The sequence below is a fragment of the Triticum urartu genome, chromosome 4 (genome assembly GCF_003073215.2).
Source record: "Triticum urartu cultivar G1812 chromosome 4, Tu2.1, whole genome shotgun sequence".
NCBI lineage: Eukaryota > Viridiplantae > Streptophyta > Magnoliopsida > Poales > Poaceae > Triticum > Triticum urartu.
The window spans coordinates 345,922,435-345,942,691 of NC_053025.1; positions in this window are offsets into that span (position 1 = coordinate 345,922,435).

A 20,257-nucleotide genomic window follows, 5' to 3' on the forward strand; every position below is an offset into this window, starting at 1 on the left:
GGGATCCTCCTCCACCCAAGGGTGATCTCGTGTTTGAGCTTAAACCATTGCCTGATACTCTTAAATATGCCTATCTTGATGAAAAGAAGATATATCCTGTTATTATTAGTGCTAACCTTTCAGTGCAAGAAGAAGAGAAGTTATTGAAAACTCTGAAGAAGCACCATGCTACTATTGGATATACTCTTGATGATCTTAAGGGCAGAAAATAAAATTGGAGAAAGACGCTATACCGGTTGTTGATTACCAATGATGGTTAAATCTAAGATGAAAGAAGTGGTAAGAAAAGAAATACTAAAGCTTCTGGAGGCAGGTATAATTTATCCTGTTGCTAATAGTTAGTGGGTAAGTCCTGTCCATTTTGTCCCTAAGAAAGGAGATATTACTGTTGTTCCTAATGATAAAGATGAATTGATCCCACAAATAATTGTTACAGGTTATAGAAAGATAATTGATTTCCACAAACTAAATAAATCTACTAAAAAGGATCATTACCCTTTACCTTTTATTGATCAAATGCTAGAAAGATTATCCAAACACACACATTTTTGCTTTCTAGATGGTTATTCTGGTTTCTCTCAAATACCCATGTCAAAAGAGGATCAGGAAAAGACCTCTTTACTTGCCCTTTTGGTACCTTTGCTTATAGATGTATGCCTTTTGGTTTATGCAATGCACCTGCTACCTTTCAAAGATGTATGGCTGCTATATTCTCTGACTTTTGTGAAAAGATTGTTGAGGTTTTTATGGATGATTTCTCCGTATATGGAACTTCTTTTGATGATTGCTTAAGCAACCTTGATCGAGTTTTGCAGAGATGTGAAGAAACTTATCTTGTCTTGAATTGGGAGAAGTAACAAATTATGTTTAATGAAGGTATTGTCTTGGGGCATAATTTTTTTGAAAGAGGTATTGAAGTTGATAAAGCTAAAGTTGATTCTATTGAAAAGATGCCGTGTCTAAAAGACATTAAAGGTATAATAAGTTTCCTTGGTCAAGCCGGTTTTTATAGGAGGTTCATTAAAGACTTCTCAAAAAATTCCAGGCCTCTAACTAATCACTTACAAAAAGATGTCCCTTTTGTCTTTGGTGATGATTGTGTAGAAGCATTTGAAATACTTACGAAAGCCTTGGTTTCTGCACCCATTGTTCAGCCACCTGATTGGAATTTACCCTTTGAAATTATGTGTGATGCTAGCGATTATGCTATAGGTGCTGTTCTAGGATAAAGAGTTGATAAGAAATTAAATGTTATCAAATATTCTAGTAAAATTCTAGACAGTGCCCAGAGAAATTATGCTACTACTGAAAAAGAATTTTTAGCAGTTGTATTTGCTTGTGATAAGTTCAGACCTTATATTGTTGATTCTAAAGTAACTATTCACACTGATCATGCTGCTATTAAATATCTTATGGAAAAGAAAGATGCTAAACCTAGACTTATTAGATGGGTTCTCCTACTACAAGAATGTGATTTGCATATTATTGATAGAAAGGGAGTTGTGAACCCCGTTGCAGACAACTTGTCTAGGTTAGAAAATGTTCTTGATGACCCACTACCTATTGATGATAGCTTTCCTGATGAACAATTATCTGTCATAAATGCTTATCGTACTTCTCCATGGTATACTGATTATGCTAATTACATTGTTGCTAAATTTATGCCACCTAGTTTCACATACCAGCAAAAGAAAAAGTTCTTCTATGATTTAAGACATTACTTCTCGGATGACCCACACCTTTATAAAGAAGGAGTAGATGGTGTTATTAGACGTTGTGTTCCTGAGCATGAACAGGAACAGATCCTGCGCAAGTGTCACTCTGAGGCTTATGGATGACACCACGCTGGAGATAGAACTGCACATAAGGTATTGCAATCCAGTTTTTATTGGCCTACTCTCTTCAAAGATGCCCGTAAGTTTGTCTTGTCTTGTGATGAATGTCAAATAAATGGTAATATTAGTAGACGTCAAGAAATTCCTATGAATTATTCACTTGTTATCGAACCATTTGATGTTTGGGGCTTTGATTATGTGGGACCGTTTCCTTCCTCTAATAGGTATACACATATTTTAGTTGTTGTTAATTACGTTACTAAGTGGGTACAATCTATTCCAACTAGTAGTGTTGATCATAACACCTATATTAAGATGCTTAAAGAAGTTATTTTTCCAAGGTTTGGAGTCCCTAGATACTTAATGACTGATGGTGGTTCACATTTTATTCATGGTGCGTTTCGTAAATTGCTTGCTAAGTATGATGTTAATCATAGAATTGCATCTCCATATCACCCACAGTCTAGTGGTCAAGTAGAACTGAGCAATAGAGAGCTTAAATTAATTTTGCAAAAGACTGTTAATAGATCTAGAAAGAATTGGTCCAAGAAACTTGATGATGCATTATGGGCCTATAGAACTGCATATAAAAATCCTATATGTATGTCTCCGTATAAGATGGTTTATGGAAAAGCATATCACTTACCTCTCGAACTAGAACATAAAGCATATTGGGCCTTAAAGAGCTCAATTATGATTTCAAACTTGCCGGTGAGAAGAGACTATTTGACATTAGCACACTTGATGAGTGGAGAACCCAGGCCTATGAAAATGCCAAACTGTTTAAAGAAAAAGTTAAAAGATGGCACGACAAAAGGATACAAAAACGCGAGTTTAATGTAGGTGACTATATATTGTTATACAACTCTCGTTTAAGATTTTTTGCAGGAAAACTCCTCTCTAAATGGGAAGGTCCTTACATTATCGAGGAGCTCTATTGTTTCGGTGCCATAAAAATCAACAACTTCGAAAGCACGAATCCGAGGGTGGTGAACAGTCAAAGAATCAAACATTATATCTTAGGTAATCCTATAAATGTTGAAACTAATGTTATTGAAACCGTAACCCCGGAGGAGTATATAAGGGACACCTTCCAGAACGTTTCAGCCTCCGAAAAGGAATAGGTATGTGGTGCGGTAAGTAAACCGACTCCAAAACAGTTCTAATAGCAATTTTTCTCCGTTTTGGAATATTTAAGAAAATAGGAAAAATAGAAGTAGTCCGGAAAGGACACGAGGCATCCACGAGGGTGGAGGGCGCGCCCTTCCCCCCGGGAGCGCCCCCCTGCCTCGTGGGCACCTCGTGTGTCCTATGGACTCCGTTTTCTTGCACGATACTTCTTTTGGTCGGTAAAAAAATCATTATATAACCTCCCAAAGGTTTTGACCACCGTACCATGCAAATATCTCCTGTTTTTGTTTCGAGCTGTTTTCTACCAGAGTTGTCAAGGCCAGGCATCATCTCATCCCCCTCCTCCAACAATGAGGGCGACAATGCTTGGTAATTAAGATAGAGCTGAAGAGAGAAGAACCCGAGGAGATCAACAAGGATGATGGGATCAAGAAGGCCACAGAGGATGAAGCTCCGGTAGCAGAAGAAGAAGACATCCTTCAACCTCATTACAATCTTCTTACCCCTACTGAAATTGAAGCTTTGAAGATGATTGGAATAGTTTGGGTGCATAAAAAATATCTAACTCGTGAAAATATTTTTTTGCAAGAGCATATCACCGCACTCAAGGGCCTTATTCGTAAGTTGGAGCACCTCCTGCGCTCGATGTTGTACGACGAGCCAACGTCATCAACAATCTCTCCTTCACCTCCGAAGAAAGAGACATAAATACATGGGTATGGGCACTCCCCTTGGCAACTGCCAACCTTGGGGGAGTGCCCCGGTATCGTATCACCATCACACTTTTTTCTTTAACGTTTTTCTTAGTTCGCTCCTTTTGGTTATATCTTGATCTAGTAAAATAAAGTTTAGTATGATCTAGTTTTGAGTTTTGCTTTATGATCCTTCTATGTAATCGAGTCCGTGAACTATATATAATAAAGATTAGTTTTGAGTCAAGGGCTTGTTTATCTTGCTATGATCTTGAAAAAAAGAAAGAATAAAAAGAAATAAAAAGATCATATTGATCCTATGGAGAGTAATGACTTCACATATACAGAGTATGATGAATAAAATTTGTTGAGAGTTGATAAACATAATTTTAGTTATTGTTGCAATTAATAGGAAGTAATAAAGAAAGAGAGATTTTCACATATAAATATACTATCTTGGACATCTTTTATGATTGTGAGCACATGTTGGACAAGGAAGACAACGTAATGGGTTATGTTTTCTTACATCTAAAATAAATTATATTGTCATGGATCATCCAACATGTTGAGCTTGCCTTTCCCTCTCATGCTAGCCAAATTCTTTGCACCAAGTAGAGATACTACTTGTGCTTCCAAATATCCTTAAACCCTGTTTTGCCATGAGAGTCCACCATATCTACCTATGAATTCAGTAAGATCCTTCAAGTAAGTTTTCATTGTTGCAAGCAATAAAAATTGCTCTCTAAATATGTATGATCTATTAGTGTGGAGAAAATGAGCTTTGTACGATCTTGTGACGTGGAACAAATAAAAGCGACGGACTACATAATAAAGGTCCATATCACAAGTGGCAATATAAAGTGATGTTCTTTTGCATTAAGATTTCGTGCATCCAACCATAAAAACACATGACAACCTCTGCTTCCCTCTGCGAAGGGCCTATCTTTTATTTTTGTCTTATGTCTTATACAAGAGTCATGGTGATCTTCACCTTTCCTTTTTACATTTTATCCTTTGGCAAGCACTGTGTGTTGGAAAGATCCTGATATTTATAGCTAATTGGATGTGGGTTTTCATAACATATTATTGTTGACATTGCCCTTGAGGTAAAAGGTTGGGAGGCAAAACTATAAGCCCCTATCTTTCTTTGTGTCCGATTAAAGCTTCATACTCAGAAGTATTGCGTGAGTGTTAGCAATTGTGAAAGACTAAATGATAGTTGAGTATGTGGACTTGCTGTAAAGCTCTTATATTGACTCTTTCCGATGTTATGATAAATTGCAATTGCTTCAATGACTGAGATTATAGTTTGTTAGTTTTCAATGAAGTTTCTGATTCATTCTTTACATTGTGGATGGATTATTACTTTAGCATAAGAAATCAATGACTGAGATTATAGTAGTTTTCAATGAAGTTTCTGATTCATACTTTACATTGTGGATATATATACATAAACACTATTCTGATCACAGGATCAGAATAATATTCTGATCACAACCTGAACTTCGTGAGTAACGCGCCTGAACTTCCCTCTATACAAACCCGAACTTCGGGATATCTTCGCAACCGTGGCTTCCCCCGCGAATTATTCCGGCCGGTAGTGTTGTGTGGGATGTGACTGTAATCCAGATACTCATACCTGCATCTAAATGCTCGTTTTGATTCGTAATTTTGCATTTTGGTGGATTCACTCTCGGGGCGGATGAACTCGTGTCTGTTTGTAAGTTTAATGCATTTAGTGGATGTTCTGGAACCTCTAACATGATGGTAATTTGGTTTAAGTACAAGTTTCGTGGGCAATTTTTCATTAATTTCAACGGATTTGATTTGAGGCTCTGTGTTCTTCGTTCGCGGGAGTGGTTCCACCGCTTCTGTAGATTTGTTATTTTTATTTGAGTATAGAGGGTGGATTTGATTGCAGTAGTGAGATTGGACCGTTCATGCGTTGTTAATTCCATCGGGAAGGCGAATACACCGCTGAAATCGGGCGATTGGATCTCGTGTCCGCCCATGCTGGTTTTCGGTTCTTCAATGAGACAGCTTGGTTTGATTTATCGTTTTGATGTCAGGGCGCAATATGATATCATTCGAGGTCGCGGCCTGAGAAGGTGTAGTCAACCAAGTGATTAAATCTGAAAAGCAAATTCGATAATGCGTTTTTTTCAGTGATTCTACTGTCTGTGTTAAAGAGTTGGACTCCTGCACCTTTTGTGGTTGAACTTCCCTCGTTTTAATGCATGTTTTTTGGTTGATGCTGCAATACGATCTGTTCCGTTGGTGTTGTTATAAAAATTTTGTGTATGTTTTTTTGTTTTTCAGAGTACTCATATACGTAAAAGTGGAGGTGGTCCATAGATACACAAATCATCCTTTTTATATTTATTCTGTCTTTGGGGCTAGTTTTTTGGATTATCCACATTCTGTGGTAGTAATTGGACTTCTATGCTATCAGTGATTGAACTTCCTGATTTCCACATTGCAAGGTGGTGCAACATCGCGCTCTATTTTTTGTTTTTTTTTTTGTAATTTTCAATTTTCTAATTTGGGTTTTAGTTTGTTCCGTGGCAACTATGGGATTATTCCCAAAGACGCATGCACACCTTACTAATTTTTGTTGTAACACGTTTGCATACTTCAAACAGTGGTAGAACTTCAGGTTGTGTTTAACGTGAACTTACAATATTTTTGCTTCTGTGTAATTTGTTTTTTCTACATGTTCATTTGATGTTTTTTCCAAACGCCGAACTTCTGTGTTTTTACAACTTGAACTTACCTTTATTTAGAAACATTTTATTAGTTAACTTACGCCTTGTGCATTTTGTTTCTTCTACACTAAACATTATTATTCCTCAGTGCTTCTTTCTTGGTTTTTTATGTCACAACAAAATTTTTATTGAATGCAGGTTCATCTTTTTGACATTGATATTCTAGGACAGATTACATTCCAGAAATCAAAAACCCTTAGTAGATTTCTTCTGCAATTTGTTGTAACTAGTGTGTAAGTGTGGAGCTGGATCACAAACACTATCTTCAGCAGGATCTGGACTTCCTTTTTATTAATGGTTGAACTTCTGGTTTTGGAGATTTGCACTCCACATTGGAAGGCGAAGGTGCATGATGCTCTATATTTTGTTTGTTTGGTTTTCTTTGTAATTTTTTATTCTCAAATCCTAGCGCGCAGCAATGCGGTAGCGCGAGGCCGGGTAGGGGGGGAGGGGGGTCGGCTGCTGTCCCTCTGGGATGGGGCATGGCGAAGTAATCATAGAAGGATGCAGCAGTGGATCACGAGGAGGAAGGAGGGCTGAAGATGGCCTCTCTCTTGTTTGCGTCCTTTTTGCTTGAGGTGGTTGTGGAGGTATTGCGATCCTGGTCTTGGTTTGCTCTTTTGTTTTGTGAAGCAATCCATCTACCTTATGCCCCGTAGAATTCTGACTTGTAGCAGCAGCAGCAGGATCAAACAGTGGTAGTGTGCAGATCACTCTCCTCCGTGTGTGTGTTGCTGTTGGATTTGTCCTGGGATCCGGTTTAGTTGCTTCGCTTTGGCATTGATGAGGCACACCAGGATAACCTCCAGAGTTACACGCAGGACTTGAGCTAACCCCCTCCTCCATCGGCGTGCTTGGGAGTCTGCTGGTGGATACAAAGAATTCGCGGGGGATTTCCGGCGTCACCCAATTAGGTGGAGGCGCAAACCTATGCGGATAGGGCTGTGACCCAGCATCTTGGAAGTATCCGTGTGTTTCGTGTGTCATCCATTTTTGGTCTGGAGTAGGTTGGTAATGTTGTTGGTGCGTTTGAGGTGTGACCCATTGAGGGGGTGGTGCAACGCGTACAGGCTTTGGATTGTGTACTTGCTGCTGGGAACTTCTAAGCTTCTTCATGTGTCTCTCGTCTTGCTGACATAAAAGAAAAAAATGTCTATTAGCACACAAGTTATATCTGCATATACCTTTGTAACTGAACTTAGCATTATTCACAGCCTGAACTTCTCATATAAAAGTGGTGAGAGCCATCACACTATGCACTGAGCTGAGCATCTGCCGATGCCTTTGTACCTGAACTGAGCACCCTTCACAGAATGAACTTCACACCATGTTTTTTAATTCTACAATATTTGATTACTTATATGTACCTGAACTTAGCACTCTCCACAACCTGAACTTCTTGTTTTGCAAAGGGGAAATACTGTCTACAGTTAAAAAACCTGAACCTTCATGAAGTTTTTGAATGGTTGGACTGCTAGTGCATACCAACCTGACCTTCATGTCATATCACATGCATGTCCTATTTTTCCTTTTATTTTTTTTGCACAGAACCAGACACATACCAACCTGAACTCTAGCACACTTACTAGTTGAACTTCACATGGCTTTTCCACATGTAAATGTGAATGCAGGAAAATTTTATAGTGGTTGCAGTCTGGACTGAGGCTCACATACTACCTGAACTTCACATGCCTGTAAGCAGGCAGGCAAATTTTACAATGCTGTTTTGTAGCCTGGACTGAGGCGCATACACTACCAGAACTTCACATGGTTGTAAGGAGGCACATTTTAAAAAAGCCTTTGTAGCCTGGACTGATGCTCACACACCACCTGAACTTCACATAGCTATAAGCAAATAACAAATCGAAGGAAGGAAGAAGTTCAACCATACCCTGGCTATAAGTTCGGCCAACCTTTTTCCAGCAGCTGATAGGCCACCTTGAGAACAATTCGTTGTGGAGGTATGAGTGGAATTCCATGGCAATCCATGTCTTGTAGAGGGCGCGAAGTTCATCTGTACGAAGCAAGAAGGTCAGAGAAGGCAAGATTGAAGAAGAAGGCAAAATTGGGAGGAAGTTCATGTACTGTTGCCGCTGAATTTGAGGGCGCGACAGATGCCGCCTCCGCGGAGGAGTTGCTCCGTTGGTCGCGCCGCTCGCCGTAGCTTGCGTCGGACCCATCATCTGGTTTGCCAAGGCTTCGAGCGGTGGCGATGGGACGAGGATGCGGCTTTCTGAAGTCCATGGCGGCTTCGCCGCATCCAGGCAACACGGGATCCCTCGCGCCGGTGTCCGTCGTCGCTCGATCGCCCGTGCCGGTGGCCGGCCAGGAGCTGGAGACGGAGGGGAGGCGGCGGACCCGGCCGGCCAGGAGCTGGGGAAGGAGGGGAGGCGGTGGATCCGGCCGGCCAGGAGCTGTAGACGGGGAGGAGGCGGCAGATCTGACGAAGATCGGCGACCAGGAGGGGAGGAGCGGCGAGGAGGGGGGCTGGGGCGGCTCGGATCGGGTGGGATCCTGTCGGGGCGACTCGGGTCGGGCCGGGCAGTTCAGGGAAGTTCGGGAGGGCCTTGTCGGATCCTATATAGAGGCTGCTGTGATCCAAATAACTATTCTAATCCCAGGATTAGAATAGCTATTTGGATCACGATCACCCTTGCCCGATTAGGTGTTCCCCGAACTCACGAACCCGCGGAACTAAAAAGAAAAAGGCCACGCGTAGTTCCGCTCGTCCACCACCTCCCCGATCCCCATCCCTGACATCTCCTGATCCCCTCCCACGAACGCCACCACTACCCTCTCTGGATCGTGCCGCCATCCTCCTTGGATCTCGCCGCCGCCTCCTCCCCCACGGCTGGCATGTCTCCTCCACCACGGCCGGCGTGCCTCATCCGCCACGGCCAGCGAGCCTCCTCCCCAACGGCCACCGCCCTCCGCCCCAACCACCTCCCCGCCACCAGGTGTGCCTGCCGCCAGGCTCCCACGTCTCGGATGCCCGAGGCCGGGGTCCGATTGCCACCATGCGATGCCGCGACCACCTACCTCCCAGGTTCCCCGCGCCGCCACCTGCGCCCCGTGTCCAGTGGCCACTCCTCGGCGTCGCCCCCTTCTGCATTGCTCACGAGCGCTTCTCCAAATCCGCGCCGGAGTCGTGGTGTCCACTGCTCCCTCCCGTCGGCCGCCCAGTCGCCCCGCACTTGTCGTCAGCGGACGCCGCTGCCTCGATTTCTCCAGTGAAACACCTCGAGTACTGCAGCTCTCCTCTGCAGCCATCGCTGGTTGCTGCCATCGCCGGGGTGATTGAACTGCAATGCAAGGGATAATACAACCGCCACAAGGCTCGTCAAATCCTCCCTAGCGACCTATGCTCACACCTGCTGCTGCCACCAAATCTGCACCGCACTGCCACCTCGCGTCGGTGTCCCGCCGCCATGTCTCCACTGTCCATCGCATCCGACAAGAAGAGCTGCTGTTGGTCAGCCGCAGGGGCCGTGCTTGACCTCCAAGCCGCCACCCTGGTGGAATGCTGTAGAGCCTCCTGGAAGGAGCTCGTGTACCTCCCCATCTGCCTTCTCCAACTGCAGCTCCAACCTCGCTGTGTCCAAGCCGTTCAGCTTCGCCACATCAGGCCGTTCAACTCCGCCGTATTGCTTTCTACTATGATGCTAACTAGCTTTGTTTTTATCTGTAGTTTGGGCAACAGATGATGACGGGCTCCATTAGGTTGAGAGTAGAGCAGTCAGCACTTGGCCAAATCTTACCTCCTGTGATTGACCGACGAGAGAAACTACACAGAAGCTAGCTAGTTGCAACATCATAAATTAATATACCCAAGGAAGATGACTATTGAAAGTGAATTTTTCTGTACTGAACACCTCCTGGATAAGACATAACTGAAAATAATTATAACTCCGTGATGCAGTTGTACTCGACTGGTCTGAAGGTAATCGTAATGCAGGAAGTTAAAGAGGTTTGGTCATATCTAGCACCAGAAGAACCAGGGGAGCATCGACTGGTCTGAAGGTAAACATCCCGGACACTATTGATGTTACCGAAGCTTGCTCTATGGTTTTCTCAGTTACTAAGTTATATATGTGGCATAATGCCAAGTGGTGATACTGGGCAGTACTAGTAGTCTTGTACTAGTGTAGAAGTTGGATCATATTCTGTTGCATGATGCCAAGATGTGACACACCTGACACTAACTCGTACTAGTACTAGTCTAAAAGAAGGATCATACGCATGTGGATGTGGCTGCTGGTAATGTTGAATGTAGAGACATGAGGTTCTTTCACATGGTGGTTCAAATTACAATATGGGTGTGCTGTCGTTTAACCAGAGGGGTTATTTAGTTGGTATAAAAAGGAAATTACTTCTAAATCTGTATTGAGCATTGCAACTTGCAATACTAAATAAGTTTTGGATGCAACACATTTAAGTTTCTAATGCAGAAAAACGTATGTTCTTTTTATTTCCTTAATGATTTTTTTTGATTTTATTCTTGGAATCTCTTGGTATGCAGCTTTCTATCTATTTTATGTTGCTCTGCATAAATTATGATATTATAATGTATATCGTCACAAGTGAAGTGTATTTTCTGTAACCATGTGAGCACTGGAGGTTTTTATCGTCACAAGCAACATGTGGCTCATGTTGGCAATGATGTGGCCAAATGCAAGAAAAGCTCACAGGAAGCTAAAGACAGGTGCAAGAAATCTCTTGAAGAGTCATCTAATAAGAGGAGGCAGAAGACTACCCATGTGCTAGAGCTCAAACAAACTGTGAATATTTCTTGCGCTGGAGATGACGAAGCTACTTGTATCGGAAGCGCGAAGGCACGCAAGTTAGGTCCCATTGACAAGTGGACACGTCCTATTGATCCTAAACTGACTCAAGCCGAAGCCTTGCATCAATAGAAGATATGAACAAGCCTTGCATCAGAGGATCGGAATGAGTATTGACAATTGTTGAGGCCCGGATGCACAAGTGCCCTTTGTTAAGTACTTTACTTTTATGTTATGTCTTTATGTCACCATGCGCATATGTGTGTGGAATTTTCCCTTTATGACTTGTGAGAGAAGTCTTTCAAATAAGATTCTCAGAATAAAAAACTTAAGTATGAACTATTGAACTTATAATTTATAATGCTATGTCATTAGGCCTTGGGTGATGTTTGCCTCTCGTGGGCTGCTACTTCCCCTTAAATAGACTATATTTACTTCTTCACATTACATGATGTATGTTATTTTTATCATGAAATTGTCCTTCTAACTTGTTATAATACAAAATGTCTTGTGCTAAACCTAGCAAAAAATTGTCCTCCATCCTCCCAACTTGCCACCATACAAAACGCCTTTTCCAACCTTGATTTTGTATCTTTTTTTATTTGTTCTGTAGGAGATGCAACAACAATACAAAGGAACTTCTAGGTTAATTGTTTTTATCATTCTTCAATTTGAAACTCTGCAGCGAAATCCCCATTGGTGGGGATGCTGACTAGGCCGATGCATGGCTGGGCCGGAAAGGAACCATTGGTGGTGATGGTCCTTAGACCTGCACATAGAGTTCTAACTTGTTGCAAAAATTTCAAAATCAACTTTCTATTATGATGTTTCAGTACACATTTTTGTAGAGTTTTTCCCCAATTGTATTCTCCTAAGCTTTTCTTTTGGAAAACCAATGTGCATGTGAATATGAGAAAAATGTAGTACAGAGAAGTTCATGTATTACTTCCATGAAGGTTCGTGTATTACTAAGTGTGTGTGTTTGCACATATAATTTCTCTCTCAAACTTTCCTCGTTGCTAAAAGAATAAACTCAAGAAGTTCATTTTTTAAACGGGTAGTTAGATGTATACAAAAAACTCAAAGTCTTCCCCATTTGTAGGAAAAATATAAAAAGCTCTATGAAGTTCAAATTTAAATAACGGGCCAGTTAATTTTTTATTACAAAACTAGCATTTTCCGATTACTATAATAAAATAAACCAAAAAGTCCAAATTACAATAATAGAGCAATTCAAATTAAAAATAAAGGAAAAACTAAGAAAAGGTTTTAAAAAGAGAATTTTTCTATTTTCCAAAAAACTAGAAGTTCAAAGTAAAATAACGAAGTGGTTCTATGTTTATGAAAAAAACTAGGTTTTTGCCATTAAAAGAGTAAAAATATTCGTCGTTATTAAAAAATCAACCATGAAGTTCAAAAATAGAAAGAAGTCAAATTCGATGTTTATTTTAAGACCGAACACAATTCTTTACTCAAAAAATAAAAACGTGAAATTAAAATTAAAATAACACAAAAGTTCAAAGTATATTAAAAACCTAGGATTTAGAAGCTCAAAACAAAAACAAAAAACAATGACGAACGTGTTTCCCCCATACTAAAGATTAAAACCAAGAAGTTCAATTTTAATAAAAATGAAGTAGTTGAATGTATATAAAAAAACTCAGGTTCTCTCATAAATAGAGAATAAAACCAAGAAGTTCAAATTGAAAAAACGGAGCAGTTTGATATTTATTTAAAAATCAGAATTTTCTAGTTAATAAAGAATAAAACCAATAAGTTCAATTTCAGATAACGAAGAAGTTAGATGTTTCTAAAAACCTCCAATTTTTCACATTTCTAAAAATACACAATGAAGTTCAAATAAAAATGGTGGAGCGGTTCAATGTCTATAAAAAAACTCAGATATTTTCACGTAACCGAGAGAAGTTCAGATTGATAACTCCCAAAAGTTCACGTACTATGTGGTGTGCATTTGTATGAAAAAAAGAATGAAAAAGAAAAAGCTAAAAGTTTTTGTTGCTAGAAGCTCAAGTGCTCGGCCCAAGAAAGTTCAAAAATTATTGTGAGATAGGTTGAACAAAAATACATGACATAAGTTCAAGGTGAAAACAACGAGAAGTTCAACTAATACATGGAATGCGTTTCAGAAGAGAATAAAAAATACAAAACTAAAAGCCTAAAAGGTTTGTTGCAAGAAGTTCACGTGCTCCACCCTGCACAGTTCAAAAATTGTATTTACGAGACAACCGTCGTTCATTTACATTGTTGTTTTAAAAGGCAAAAAACAATGTTGTTTTGCCATTTTAAAAATAGCTCTCAAACGACAATGAATTTGTAACACATGTCTACATAAAAAACTTGATTATATTCATAAGATTTCCATCGGATATATTATGTGCCACATTTCGATGAACGGTTCAAAATTTCATGTATACCATTTAAAAAACGTCTTTGATGTATTCAAAAAATTCTTACCTGTTGAAAAAAGTTCATAGTAAAAACAACGAGAAGTTCAAGTACTGCAAGTAATGCATTTCATGGGAGAATAACATTATAGAAAAATAAAAGCTTAAAAGATTTGTTGAAAGAAGTTCAAGTGCTCTGTCCGGAGAAGTTCAAAAATTCTTGAGAGAGGGGTTCACCTTGTATTTCCATGTTCGATTTTTTCCATATAAAAATCGAATACATTTTTTACTCAAAATATAAAAAGGTGAAGTTCAAATTGAAATAACAGAGAAGTTCAGAGTTTATTAAACCCTAGGATTTAAACTCTTTCGGGCCTATTGCCCGAGTACTTTTGCTTGTGGCTCTGAACCTCGCTGGATTTATCCAAACTTGGTTGTTTTGTCTGCATGCTTGTCTCCTTGCCTCCTTGTCTCCGATGTGCTTGGATTTTTTAACTTAGGCGAGTACGGATCGCAGCTAAGTCCCTGAGTGAGAGGATTGCTCTCCACTCAAAGTTGTTTTTTGAAACTTAGGAAAGAGCGGATGTTGTACTTGTGGCGCAGCTCAGAGTGCATCCTGTCACCTCTATGGATTGAGTGTTTTTGAAGCTTAGGCGAGTACGGGGTCGCGGCTAAGCCCCCGAGTGAGAGGGTTGCTCTTCACTCGGAGTATGTTTGAACTTAGGCGAATCTGGCTCGCAGTTAAGTCCCCGAGTGAGAGGATCGTTCTTCACTCGGAGTGTTTTTATCTTAGACAAGTACGGGATCGCAGCTAAGCCTCAGAGTGAGATGATCGCTCTTCAGTCGGAGTAGTTTTTGTAACTTAGGAGAGTACGGGATTGTATCTAAGCCCCCGAGTGAGAGGATTGCTCTCCACTCAGAGTAGTTTTTGTAACTTAGGCAAGTATGGGATCCCAGCTAAGCCCCCGAGTGGGAGGATTGCTCTCCACTCTGAGTTTTTTTGTAACTTAGGCGGGTACGGGATCGCAGCTAAGCCCCCGAGTGGGAGGATTGCTCTCCACTCGGAGTTGTTTCGGAACTTAGGTGAATCTAGTTTGCAGCTAAGCACAGCTAAGTCCCCGAGTGAGAGGATCGCTCTTCACTCGGAGTATTTTTTAACTTTGGCGAGTACGGGATCGCAGCTAAGCCCCTGAGTGAGAGGATCGCTCTTCACTTGGAGTATTTTATTTGTAACTTAGGCGAGTACAGGATCGCAGCTAAGCCCCCCGAGTAGGAGGGTCGCTCTCCACTCGGAGTAGTTTTTGTAACTTAGGCGAGTACGGCATCACAGCTAAGCCCCCGAGTGGGAGGATTGCTCTCCACTCGGAGTAGTTTTTGTAACTTAGGCAAATACGGGATCGCAGATAAGCCCCCGAGTGAGAGGATCGCTCTTCGCTCGAAGTATTTTTTAACTTAGGCGAGTACGGGATTGCAGCTAAGCCCCCGAGTGAGAGGATCGCTCTTCACTCAGAGTATTTTTTGTAATTTAGGCGAGTACGAGATCGCAGCTAAGCCCTCGAGTGGGAGGATTGCTCTCTACTCGGAGTAGTTTCGAAACTTAGGCGAATCTTGTTCGCAGCTAAGCCACGCACTGGGGGATTTGAACACATGTTTTTGCGAGAAGAACCATTATGAGGCTGCAGGAATCATCTCTTTGATAAACAATCTGAAAGTATTCTTATTACATCTCGATGATCCGAGTGTTTAGGTATAAAACTGGCGAAGCAGATCCGCGTTCCAAGAGCGCAGCTCGTCTTTCTTCTTGGCTACATTGTAAAGGTGATACGCCCCGTTGTGGAGCACCTTGGTGATGATGAAGGGGCCTTCCCAAGATGGAGCGAGCTTGTGAGGCCGTTTCTGATCCACTCAGAGCACAAGGTCTCCTTCCTGAAATGCCTGACCTCTGATGTTTCGGCGTGGAATTTACGAAGGTCTTGTTGGTAAATGGTCGACTGCATCAAAGCCATCTCACGCTCTTCCTCCAGAAGATCCACGGCGTCCTGACGTGCTTGCTCCGCCTTGGCTTATGAGAAAAGTTCCACTCGGGGTGCGTTGTGCAGCAAGTCACTCGGAAGTACTACTTCAGCTCCATATACCATAAAGAAAGGGGTTCGATTGGTCGATCGATTGGGAGTTGTCCTCAAACCCCATAGAACATATGGCAATTCAGTCACCCAAGCTCCAGCTGCGTGCTTAAGGTCTCGCATCAATAAGGGTTTCAGCCCTTGGAGGATTAAACCATTTGCTCTTTCGGCTTGCCCATTCGACTGTGGGTGCGCAACGGATGCGAAGTCAACCCGAGTGCCTTGGGAACCGCAGAATGCCTTGAACTCATCAGAATCAAAATTTGAGCCGTTGTCGGTGATGATACTGTGTGGAACTCAATATCAGAACACCAACTCTCTAATGAAACTGATGGTGGTGCTCGGGTCTAATTTCTTGATAGGTTTTGCTTCAATCCACTTAGTGAACTTGTCAACTACAACAAGCAGATGAGTGAAACCACTTGTGTCGGTTCTTAACGGCTCAACCATGTCCAGCCCCCACATAGCAAAAGGCCAGACGAGTGGAATAGTCTTCAAAGCTGACACATGCTTGTGGGACATGTTTGAGTAAAACTGGCAACCTTCACACTTTTCGATGATCTCTTTCGCCATTTGATTTTCTCGCGGCCAGTAGAATCCTACTCGGTATGCTTTGGCCATGATGGTCCGAGAGGACGCATGGTGACCACAGGTTCCCGAGTGAATCTCATTCAAGATCAGTCGACCCTCTTCGGGAGAAAGGCGAGCCATGCCAGTAACACTTTCTCTGAAAAGTGGTCCTCTTATTACTGTGAAGGCTTTGGATCTGCGGGCGATCTGACGAGGCTCAACCTCATCCTCTGGGAGCTCCTGTCTGAGCAGATATGCAATATATGGCACCGTCCAGTCGGGGGTGATTACAAGGACCTCCATGATTAGGTCGACAACCGCTGGCACCTCGACTTCAGTCGGGTTGGTAGAACTTATTGGTTGCGGGGGCTCCTCTGTAAAGCGATCTTCTTGCACTAACGGGGCATAGAGGTACTCCAAGAACACATTACTGGGAATAGGCTTCCGAGTGGAACCTATCTTGGCCAGATCATCAACTGCTTGATTCTTGAGTCACGAAACATGGTGGAGCTCTAACCCTTCAAACTTCTTTTCTAACTTTCTTACTACATTGCAGTATCCGGTCATGGAAGGACTTCTGACATCCCACTCCTTCATCACTTGATTATTGACCACCAAATCAGAGTCTCCGTAAACCATCAGGCGATGGACGCTGAGTGAGATGGCCATACACAACCCATACAGAAGTGCTTCGTATTCAGCTTCATTGTTGGACGAATCAAAGTGAAGAACATAACTGAGTTTGCGGCCTCTTGGGGACACCCGGACCACTCTAGCACCAGAACCGTTTAACATCTTAGCTCCATCTAAGAACATGGTCCAGTGTTCCGAGTGAACTTGATTCGGCTGCTCCTACTCAATCCACTCTGCTAGGAAATCCGCGATCGCTTGAGACTTGATTGCTTTCTTTGCTTCGAACTTGATATCCAGAGGAAGAAGTTCAATTGCCCACTTCACCACTCGACCAATTGCATCTCGATTGTTCAAATTTTCATATAATGGAGTGTCGCTGACGACTGAAATCGAGTGGTCTTGAAAGTAATGTGCAACTTTCTTCGCAGTCTAGTAGATTCCATAGACAAGCTTCTGGTAATGTGGGTACCTTTGCTTGGACGGAGTCAAGACTTCAGAAATGTAATACACTGGGCGTTGCACCTTGATGTAGGGTGGAACCCTAGGGGCCGACCTTTCACGAAAGGAGCGGATCCCGTGAAGAACACGAGGAACACGAGGGGAAACACGAGAGAATCACTAAAACCAACAAGAAATAGCCACACATATGCTAGATCCGAGTACACATAGAGATCACATGGTCCACGATCAACTAAGGACGATACAAGTAGCAGATCTTCTCCGTGAGGAGGTCTTGAAGTTTGTCCCATTAAGGGGTCTTGAATCCACTTGAGGGATCTTCTCCGAAGGAGGCACGATCTCCGAGGAGAAGGTAACCAAGTGGATGAGCAAAGCTCTCACAGAAATATGAGCTAATCCTTTGCTAACCCTAAAACGTAGGTAGGAGAAGAGTATATATAGTCTAATTGGGCAAAGGGGTAAACGGGCCTCAGGCCCTTACACTGTGCGCAGACAGGGGAGGCCGGACGTCCGGGCGTTCGCGGAAGGCCGGATGTCCGGGCTGGAGGGGCCGGATGTCCGGGGTGGCGGGGGTGGCGGGGGTTCTCTTCTATTCTGTGTATGTAGCTTGTCCGGATATCCAAGCGGGAGGCTGGATTTCCGGGCCGGGGCCGGATGTCTGGGGCCTGTAGATGCTCGGCGGCTGGAATGCTGTTGTAGTTGAAGTCTCCAGCGGCCGGATGTCCGGGCTCGGGGCCGGATGTTCGGGCCCTGGAGCTACCTTCTTCTCCTTTCGGCGTTCCTCTTCATCCGTGGACTTGGCGTCTTGGCTGTCTTCACGTGCATCTTCAGGAGGGTCCTCTTGGTACCTAATCATGAACAACATCTCGGACTTAGGTAGTAGCCATGTCTCGAGGGTATCATATGCAATATCACTAAGGAGAGAAGTCACATCGGTCTCGAGAGCTCTAGCCCTAGCTCGAGTCATAGGTCCTCTTGGCACTTCGTGAGGCGATGGTAGGTCCATGGGGATCATCGTAGGATGCTTCGCATCATGTCCCCTCCCTTGGGGAAGATCCGACCTCGGATCGAAATCCTCATCACCATGGTAGGGCGAGAGATCCTTGACATTGAAGATGGCGCTCACTGAGTACTTGTCGCACGGGAGGTTGATCTTGTAGGGGTTGTTGTTGTATCTCTCAAGCACCTTGAAGGGTCCGTCCGCTCGTGGTCGAAGTTTGGACTTGCGTTCGTGGGGGAAGCGGTCCTTGCGAAGGTGTAGCCACACAAGATCTCCAATGTTGAATACCATGGGGTGCTTGTTGATGTTGCACTTGGTCGCAAGTCATTGTACTTGGCGCTCGATGGGTTGCCTTGTATCTTCATGCACCTTCTTGAGATGGTTCACACGTGCACTTGCATCCATATTGATGCGCTCTTGTAGTGGTAGCAGAAGAATGTCCAATGGTGACAATGGGTTGAAACAGTAGACGACTCGAAGGGGGACTTGCCGGTAGTTGAGTGTCTTGCACGGTTGTAGGCGAACTCGGCGATAGGTAGACACTCCTCCCACTCCTTGATGTTTTTCTTGATGAACACTCAAAGTAGAGCGGAGAGTGTGCGGTTGGTCACCTCCGTTTGGCCGTCGGTTTGAGGATGGTACGCCGTGGAGAAGAGTAGCTTGATTCCAAGCTTGGCGCATAGGTTCTTCCAAAAGTAACTCAAGAACTTGACGTCGCGGTCCGAGAAAATCGCCTTTGGCACTCCATGTAGTCGTAAGATCTCCCTACAAAAGATGTTGGCAACATGTGAATCATCGTCTATCTTGTTGCAAGGAATGAAATGTGCCATCTTAGAGAATCGGTCCACAATGACAAATACCGAATCCTTTCCATTTCTAGTTCTAGGCAATCCAAGTACAAAATCCATGCTAATATCTTCCCATGGTTGATATGGAATTGGGAGAGGCATGTAAAGGCCATGGGATTGAGCTTTAGACTTAGCTTTGCGACATGTAGAGCATAGGTTGGTGAAGCGGTTGACGTCGCGAAACATCTTGGGCCAATAATACTTCTTGGAGATTGTAGCGAAAGTCTTGTCGTGTCCAAAATGTCCCATTAATCCTCCTCCATGAGATTCCCGCAAAAGCAACAAACGAAGAGAAGACTCGGGGATGCAAAGCTTGTTAGCTCTCATAAGATATCCATCTTTCATGTAATAGCGTTCCAAAAAGGTATGCTTCACACATTTGGCATAAGGAATAGAAAAAGTAGTATCATGCTCATCCAAGTCTTTTATGTGCTCAAAGCCAATGACATCCAATTCAAGTTGAGTAACAAGCATGCATATGCGGGAAAGAGCATCCGCCACAACATTTTCCTTACCTTTGATGTACTTGATGACATAAGGAAAAGACTCAATGAATTCACTCCACTTAGCATGATGCTTGTTCAACTTGGTTTGACCCTTAAGGTATTTAAGCGTTTCATGATCGGTATGAATGATAAATTCATGAGGGCAAAGATAGTGTTCCCATTCATGCAAAACTCACACTAAAGCATGTAACTATTTGTCATAGATGGGATAATTGAGTCGTGCTCCAGAAAGTTTCTCACTAAAGTAAGCTATGGGGCGCTTCTCTTGCGTTAGCACACCTCCTATGCTATTACCACTAGCATCACAATGAATCTCAAAGGGTTTGTCAAGGTTGGGTAATGCAAGAATGGGAGCATGAGTAAGCTCATTGAAAGCGGTGTCTTGGGATGGTCCCCAAACAAAAGGCACATTTTTCTTGCTCAAAGCATGCAAAGGTGAAGCAATGGTGCTAAAGTCCTTCACAAATCTATGGTAGAAGCCGACTAGACCAAGGAAGCTACGCACTTGA